Raw genomic sequence first — 6,554 nt, 5'->3', positions numbered from 1 at the left:
GTAGTGAATGCCAAGATACACAGCACAAAGAAAGTCTTGAGCCTAGGTGCCTCTCACACAAATCAGGGAAAAAAAAAATTAGAATCAGGTTGTTTTTATCACCAGCGTGTGTTGTGAAACTCCCATTAGTTATGTTAGCACTACATCTTGTTTAAGTGAGTTGCAACTGAATTATTTTTCAGTTGAGGGTGGGGTCGCTCTGAAACTAACTATTTACAATCAATTATAATTTGAGCAGCTCCCTGCGTTTGAGGCGGGAGGCCAAACCCAGGCGTCATTCAGAAGAATGAACTTGGACAATAAAGGGAGTGTTTCCTTTGATTTTGTGAGGGCTGAGTTAAAGGCCATGGTTTAAAAAAAACAGCTTGAAGTCCTTTCCTTCTAAAATTTCCATAACAGCTTTTTGAAGGTTAGTTTTATTTGTCACATATACATCAAAACGTATTGTGAAATGCGTGGTTTGCGCCATGGTTTTACGGTATGATGGGGGCAGCTGGCAAGAGTTGCCACACATCCAGTGCCAACATAGCACAGCCACAATCCACTAACCCCAATTGCATGTCTTTGGAAGGTGGGTGGACGGTGTCACGGTGAGTGCTTACAAACTCCTTACAGACAGTGGTGGGAATTGAACCCCAATCAGTGATCGCTGGCTCTGTAAAACTATTGCACAGACTGTTATGCTACTATACCACCCTGGGGAGGGGTGGACTGGTTGAAAAGCTGAAGGAGGCAGCACCTGCTCAAGCATGGAAAGTGTATTATGTTTCTGTATTTCACCCTGGAAACCACTTTAAAAATGCTTTCAACCATAGAAACCGGCTACAAGTGAATTTTGACTTGATATATGCACTTTGTGGAGGTATTTGCATGCAGGTTCCAATCAGAGTTGTGTCTGGTGCCTGTAACGTTGCACTGGATAGCTAGGGAGCTTGAAACTGCCGTACTTTCTTTTGAGACAGTGAGTTAGGATTGAGAATGACTTATTTCCACTCTGGTTTTGTGGTCCTGAAGTCAATGTGGGAACTGCAGATGCCTGGCAGGACGGGCAGTGGATAGTATCTGGTGCGAAGTGCTCTTTTTGCCCTTTTGTGGGGCTTCTCTGTGCTCCTGGTGCATGGCCTTGAGGTTCTCAATGGCATCCTGAATGCTGCTTCATTCAGTGTGGGTCAGTGATGCCAGGACCCGATGGGAAAGTTAAAGTCAGTTAGGTTTACTGTCCTGCGTACCTGTCTGCACAGGTACAATGAAGAAATTACTTGCAGCTGCACCACATGCACATCACATCATATAAGAGGCCTTCACATGAAGACATAATTAAACATAAATTATGCATATATTTTACAAGAAAGAACACCATCAGAACAAATGAAACAAGGTCCATTTTAATGCAAAGTGATCAAAGAAGTCACTTTTGCTCAACTGTATGGTTGTGCCAAGTTGGTTCAAGAACCCAATGCTCAAAGGGAAGTGGCCTGGCACTGCAGGGTTTTGTACCTCCTGTCTAATAGTAGTGTGGTAAAACAGCATGGCCTGAATAGTGGGGATCTCTGATGATAGACGTTACCTCCTTGAGACAGCACCTCCAGCAGATATTACTGTTGGTGGGGAGGGATGCACCCGTAATATACTGGGCAGAGGTTGCTACTCCCTGCAGCTTCCTATATCCCTGTGTATTTGAATTGCTGTAGCAGACCACAGTGTAACCAGTCACTTTATTGAAGGAGAGCTTAATCAGGCATTTAAATTTTTTTTTCCCTTCTCTCAGCCTGGTAATCTCATCCCATGACAGCTTGGAACTGAGTTGCTTTAATAGTTTTGAGCATGCAACCAATGCGGCCTGCCTACTGCTGTCAACTGTATGTGATTAGGGCTGTAATGCTGTGAATGCTTGGTGTTGGAGAGGACACTGGCATTCAATTTTTTGCTTCTGGGCCTCATTAACTCACTGAAATCTAGCAACCAAATATACATTAATGAGTAAGCATATGAGGAAAGAAATTGATGAAGGAGATTCAATACACCTAAACACTGGAATAACTTCACTCGAGAAAATAGAATATAATTAAAGTGATACAGGAAACAGATACAAAGTCAGCTGATCAATGGCAAGGAATTGTTTTCTGAATGCAGAGAGTAGTACTCGATTAGGACAATTGCATGCAAGTGTAGACATAGGGTAGTTTTGAAACCTACAGATGATTAAAAACTTGATTATGTAGCAGCAGCAGAGAAGATTTTTGCAGCGCTCTGAAGTGCTTGGATAAATGTAAAATGAAGTTTATTGCTGATAAATTTGAAGTGAAGATCTTGGAAGAACGATTTGGGGAAGTAGAATGATCTAAATGGTATTATTGTGAGGGGGAGCCTATAGTAGAGGGATCTGGTGATGTATTTTTACATATAGAACACAGAATAGTGCAGCCACATCAGCCCACGATGTTGTGCCAACCTTTTAACCTACTCCAGGATCAATCCTTCCCTCCCATATAGCTCTCCATTTTTTTCTTTCATGCATATATCTGAGAGTCTCTTAGCTGTCCCTAATATATCTGCCTCTATGATCAACCCCAGCAGTGTACTTGCCACTCCATGTTAAAAAAAACCTACCTCTGACATCCCCCCCCCCCTATATTTTCCTCCAAATACCTTAAAATTATGCCCAAAACATTAGCCAGCGCCACCTTGGGGGAAAGGTGCTGGCTGTCCATTCTGTCGATGCCTCTTATCATCTTATACACCTCTACAAGTCACCTCTCATCCTCCTCCAATCCGAATGGAAAAGCCCAAGCTTACTCAAACTTGCCTCATAAGACATGCTCTTTAACTCGGGCAGCATCCTGGTAAATCTCCTCTGAACCTCTCCAAAGCTTCCACAGCATTCCCTGTAATGAGGCAAACAGAGCTGAACATAATACTCCAAGTGCAGCCTAACCAGAGTTTTAAAGAGCTGCAACATTACCTCGTACTCTTGAACTCAGTCCCCTGACTAATTAATCCCAATCCACCAATTTTTAATCTCTCTATCAACTTGTGCGGCAACTTAGAGAAACTTAAGGATGTGGATCCCGAGATCGCTCTGTTTTGCAACACTGCTAAGAATCCTATCTTTATATCTTTGAAGGTAACACAACCAGCTGATAAGGTGTTTAAATAAGTGTATGGGATTGATTTTTTAATTAAGAATAACATCAATACCAACCTCACTTTTTTAATATACAGTATTTCTATTTTTGCATTTTTTAAAAATCTATTCAATATACATTATTGATTTACTTGTTTATTTTTATTATTTTCATTTAATTTATTTTTTCTCTCTCTCTGTAGATTATGTATTGCATTGAACTGCTGCTGCTAAGTTTACAAATTTCACATCACATGCCGGTGATAATAAACTTGATTCTGATTCTGATTCTGTTATTATTGGAATAGCATAATAGCAAGGGTATGTTCTGTGGAGGTGTTGGATTCCTGAGTTTTTCTTAAACACAGATCACCTTCATTTTACTTTTTGGAGTCTCAAGGGACTGCAGATTCCAGAATCCAGAGCAAAATTAACAGATTTAACTGAGTTCTGAAAAACTTAATGTCCATTAAGATGAAGCCAGGCAGCAACTTCAAAACTATTTCAATGATTAATCCACTCCTGGAAGCACATAGGACTCTTGCCACTTGTTCCACATCTTTTAAATAGGAAATAGGCTCATTCAGTTGCTGAGTTGGGTATTTGAATTTTAAACTCCGAAATAATTTGAGTTTATTCTCAATTACAAATATAGAAATTCATCAGTAATTCTGGAAAATGATAGCTAGACAGTCATTGAATCATCACTAGATTATTGGTTTCTTTATAACCACTTCTTGGAGATCACAGCTACATTATGCATTAACATTTATTATCTTAATATTTAAAGCTGTAAGATCATAGTAGCTTCTACAATAGTTGTAAAGGTTTAAAGATATTGCTTACGGAATATATGGAAGTTGCACGTTGGCTGATAAGTTCAAGCAGCAGTGAATCAGCCATGTAAATTTTGAGCAGTGTGGCATATAATCTAAAACCAGACACTGACCTAAAGGTTTAACGCATTTGTGGAGACTTCTACAATGCATAATCATCCATTTTTAATTTCAGCAACCCAGTTTTTTTCACCATATAAGCAAAGCATAAAATTACTTCTTAAGTAGACAGATACTAAGATTTCTTTTTAATTGACATTCAGCATGGGGTGGTCCTTCCAGCCCTCAGCTGCTCCACCCAGAAATCCTCCAGTTTAATCTTAGCCAATTTACAATGACTAATTAACCAATCAACCTGTACGTCTTTGGGCTGTGGGAGGAAACCGGGGCACCCGGAGGAAACCAGAGCAGACGGTCACGGGAAGAACGTACAAACTCCTTACGTGCAGCAGTGGGAGTGCTGATTGAAAATAACACAGGGACCTTTTCTGAATTATTTTCAAAACCTTCAATTCGTTATTTAAACTCAGATGTTGGCTATTATTAATTTTTATTATATAAAAGGTATTTACCTTCTTTTCTCCTTAATGAACAGCTTCAGTCTTGGCAGGGGTTAGACTCTTGTCTTTTGTAATAAATCAGTATAGCTTAATATAACTATTGATTAACTTTATGAATATGGGGTAATGTAATTATTATTATGAACAGATTTATTTAACTGGTAGCTTTTTTATATTTTCTGACCTTTCATATATACATTCTTGTGCTCTGTATTCTTCTATGTAGAAACTAATAAAAATATTGGAAAAGAAAGGAAATAACAGTATTTAATCTTGTGCAGAAAACAAACCATACTTTCATGGTGCATATACAATATTCATGGGACAGATATCAGCCTGTTATTATTCGTAATGCAGAATATATTTATCTTCTACAAAATTAAGTACATAATTTATAATTTAAATTATATATTATAAAATTTAAATATAAGAATACGAGTCCTGATGAAGGGTCTCGGCCTGAAACATCAATAGTTTGCATAGATGCTACCTGACCTCCTGAGTTCCTCCTGCATTTTGTGTGTTTTGCCCCATATAATTTTAAATCTTATTTATTTTCTTTATAAAACAGAAAATCTGAGAACTAGCTGAAGCCCATATTTTCTTGGGAGTATTGCATTCCAGTGCAGTGGTGCTGACAGAAACCTAAGATTTGAGATGATAGCTACAAATCAATCAGAATATTTGAATCCATAACATCATTTGACATGTGCAGAAATGCTATTGCAGTCCTTTAATGAGTGACCCTGTGACATTTAACAGTTAAGTTCTGAAGTTTTACTTGACGGCATCACGCGTCGAGAATCAAATTCATTTTCTCTGCCAGTTTCCATGTAATGTAATACTCCACCATGAATTGTTATACAAGCTATTTCACACTTGCAGCTCCTGCTAGGTCAAAAGAAAACTTGAGCAATGTCCATGAAAGTCGAACTCAAGTGAATGATGTGCTTTTCAAAGAAATATCTGATCCGGCTCTGCCAAGTTATGTCTGGCGTGCAGGGGTGCAATGACATCTGCCAGCAACTATCCCACTCCACGGGAGATGCTTCTGGAGCCCAGAGCCGATCATGTCATGATGCATACTACACTACAAAATTCATGGAATGATACAAGCCTTCTGATCCCAGATCTCTATTCAAAATAGACTTTGTCGCCAGCTCACATATAAACAGAGCAGAGACACAACGTAAAGAAATGTTGGTCGTGTGTGTTAGCCTGTGCCCATTCTAGCTCAGTCCCTGAACAGACAGGCATCACCACACTTCAAGAAACAATTATTTGGCTGACGGAACACTTTCCTCCATTCCTTCCCCTCAAGTTCAGTGAGTGAATTATCTTTTAAATTCTATTTTGTTTCTGTGTTCAATTAACTTACTTTCTGCTGATTTTAATTGTGTTCTTCAAATAAGTAGATGTTTAAATGATGAGAGATATTTTTAGTGGATTGTGTATTTGGTGAATATATATGATGTCAGGAAATCTTAGAATAAATGTGCTATTGTTAAGTGAGAGTATCATGTATTGCTTCTAATATATCATCAGCTGGAAACCTTTCTTGATTTAAGCCAATCTTTCATCAGAAGTAATCCATCAAAGTTCTAGGAAATATGTCCAGCAAATTACGTTGATACAGCAACTCACAGTACAAGGTTGCAAATCCATCTAGCAATTCAATAAAATATTAACTCTATAAATATATCCCCATAACTGTGTTTCTTATATGAATCAGCAATTTGTATTGTAAGTAAAGAATTTGTGGCATTAATCTCATAAAATATGGATATAACACAGAGTAACATTTAGATTTTCATTTTTGCTATCAAGTGTGGTACTAGTTCACAGTTAAAAATACATTAGTGATGTTTTTACAGAATTTAGTTCACAATGTAAGTTGACTTTAATTCACACTGATGATAAATAACTGTACTTGTAAAAATGATCTGTGAACAGATAGTGTTTCAAGAAAAGAATTAATAGTAAGCTTAGTTTCTATGGTGTATGCAAAATATTCAGCCTAAGAATGAGGAATGA

The sequence above is a fragment of the Hypanus sabinus genome, chromosome 5 (assembly GCF_030144855.1).
Source record: "Hypanus sabinus isolate sHypSab1 chromosome 5, sHypSab1.hap1, whole genome shotgun sequence".
NCBI lineage: Eukaryota > Metazoa > Chordata > Chondrichthyes > Myliobatiformes > Dasyatidae > Hypanus > Hypanus sabinus.
This window is presented reverse-complemented; position numbering follows the sequence as displayed.